We start from the raw sequence: 2,990 nt of genomic DNA, 5'->3' as shown, positions 1-2,990 counted from the left end.
TGAACATTACAGCACAAGGAATCAAAACCCCAAATTGGGTCACTCAACAGAAGTTCATCTCTAACCTCACCAAGAAAATTCTAGCCTATCTTGCAAAACATTCTCACAAGTTCTAGAGAGAAAATATGAGATTGACAGTAAGACGACAGAAAATTGAATATTAAAAACTCCCTAAAAACCTTAGGCCAACCTCTCTATTTATAGTGTTCAGAGGTTGCCGTCAAATAAGGAAACAAACAATAAAAATAGAAAATTACAAAAGAAAGGAAAACAAAATAAAATTACACATAAATTAGAAGAAATCATATATTTGATTTGGGAAAGAAATATGATATTTTTCTCTGATTTTTGGGGAAGAAATTCGGATTCATCTCAAAGGGAACAATGGTCGAAGCTTGATTGGAGTAGGGCGTGCTGGTGACGCGCGAGGCATGAGATGGCGGAAAAAAATGTCATAAATTTCAGCGCTGACTTAGTGGGTTGGCTCAGTGGCTTAAACGACTCACGGGCTGATGCGGCTCAATGGGCTTAAACGGGTGAGAATATGTCTTTCATGGCTTTTTCTTTTTTGGCTTTTTACACTGCTTTTATTTGCAACTAATTAAGCAAAAACTAGAAAAATTCCAATTAAAAATATTATAAATAAGAATAATGTAATTGTTTAATTAAAGCCTAAATATTTTAATATTATATAAATCAAAAGCAGTATTTAGGGTGCATTTTCATGCACCAATCACCGGGTCAGCCCCGGTACATCCCCAGGACAGCCCCAGGTCTGCCCCGGGACAGCCCCGGGTCAGCCCCGGGGCAGCCCCAGAACAGCCCCGAGACAGCACCAGGGCAATCACAGAACAGCCCCGAGATATCCCCGGGACAAACCCGGGATAGCCCCGGGACATCCCTAGGCCAGCCCCGGGACAACCCCGGCCCAGCCACGGGTTAGCCCCGGGAAGCCCTGGGACAACCCCGGTACAGCCCCCTGACAGCCCCGGGATAGCCCCGGTACAGCCACGGGTCAACCCCGGGACAGTCCCGCGACAGCCCAGGGGCAGCCCCGGGTCCGCCCGGGATAGCACCGGGTGAGCCCCGGGATATCCCCGGGACACACCCTGGACAACCCCGGGGCAGCCCCGGGACAGCCCCGATACAGCCTGGGGACAGCCCCGGTACAACCCCGGTACACCCCCGGTAGAGCCCCGGGACAACCCGGGGTAGCCCCGGGACAGCCCTGGGACAGACCAAGGATAGCCCCGGGGTAGACCCGGTAGCAGCCCCGGTACATCCTCGGGACAGCCCCGGGTTAGCCACGGGACAACACCGGGACAACCCAGGGACATCCCCGGGACACACCCGGGACAGCCCCGTGACAGCCCAGGACAGCCCCGGCACAGCTCGGGGACAGCCCCATGACAGCCCCGGTACAGCCCCGGGTCAGGCCCAAGACAGGCCCGGGTCAGCCCTGCGACAGCCCTGGGGAAGCCCCGGTACAACCACTGGACATCCTTGGGTCAGCCCCGGTACAGCCCCGGGGCAGCCCCGGGAAGGCCACGGGACAGCCCCAGGGCAGCCCGGGGTCAGACCCGGGACAGCACCAACGCAGCCCTGGGAGAAACCCGAGACAGGCCCGGGGCAGCCCCGGGACAGCCCCAGGGCAGCCCCGGGACAGGCCCGGTACAGCCCCGGGACAACCCCAGGTCAGCCCCAGGATAGCACCGGGACAGACCTGGTACAGCCCGGGGACAACCTCGTTGAAGCTCTGTTATAGCCCCGGGATAGCCCCGGGGCAGTCCCGAGACAACCACGGTACATCACCAGGACAGCCCCGGGACGGCCACGGGACAGCGCAGTGGATGCCCCAGGCCAGCCCCGGGACAAGCCCAGGACAGCACCGGGACAACCCCGGGACATCCTCGGGACACACCTGGGGCAGCACCAGGACAGCACCACCACAGCCCCGGGACAACCCCGGGGCATCCCCGGGATAGGGACAGGACATCCTCGGGTCAACCCCGGTACAGCCCAGGGACAGCCCGGGGGCAGCCCCGAGACGACCACGGGGCAGCCCCGGGACGGGACTGCCCCAGGGCAGCAACGGATCAGCCCCGGGACACCCCCGGGGTAGCCCCGGGACAGCCCCGGGCCAGCCCCGGGACAGGCCCGGTACAGGCCCGGGACAGCCCCGGGTCTTCCCCGGGTCATCCCCAGGACAGCCCCCGTACAGCACCGGGACAGCTCCGGGGCAATCCCGGGACAGCGTTGGGACATCCCTGGGTCAGCCCCGGTACAGTCCCGAGACAGCCCCGGGGTAGCCTGGGACAGCCACGGGAGTGCCCCGGGCGAGCCCCGGGTCAGCCCCGGGACAAGCCCGGGACAGCCCCGGTACAACCCTGGCACAGCCTAGGGACAGCCCCGAGACAGCCACGGGACATCCCCGGGTCAGCCCCGGTACAGCATCGGGACAGCCGCGGGACAGCCCCGGTATACCCCGGTACAGCCCGGGGACAGCCCGGGACAGCCTTGGTACAGCCCCGGCACAGCCCCGGGACAACCCCAGGGCAGCCCCGGGACAGCCACGGGACATCCCCGGGTCAGCCCCGATACAGCGTCGGTACAGACCCGAGACTGCCACGAGGTAGCCCCGGGTCATCCCCGGGACAGGCCCGGGACAGTACGAGGGAAGACCCGGGACAGCCCCGGGACAAACTCGGGAAAAGCCCGGGACAGCCCCAGGACATCCCCGGGAAAGACCCGAGACAGCCCCGGGACATCCTCGGTACAACCCCGGGACAGCCACGAGACAGCCTCGGGTCGGCCCCGGGACAGCCCCGGGGCAACCCCGGAACAACCCTGGGACAGCACCGGGGGCCCCGGAACAGCCCCGGGACATCCCCACGAGAAACCCGGGACAGCCACGAGACATCCCCGGGTTAGACCCGGGACAAGCCCGGGTCAGGCCCGGGACAGCCACGGGACATCCCCGGGGCAACCTC

This window comes from Morus notabilis, unplaced genomic scaffold (genome assembly GCF_000414095.1).
Source record: "Morus notabilis unplaced genomic scaffold, ASM41409v2 Scaffold195, whole genome shotgun sequence".
NCBI classification, from domain to species: Eukaryota; Viridiplantae; Streptophyta; class Magnoliopsida; order Rosales; family Moraceae; genus Morus; species Morus notabilis.
This window is presented reverse-complemented; position numbering follows the sequence as displayed.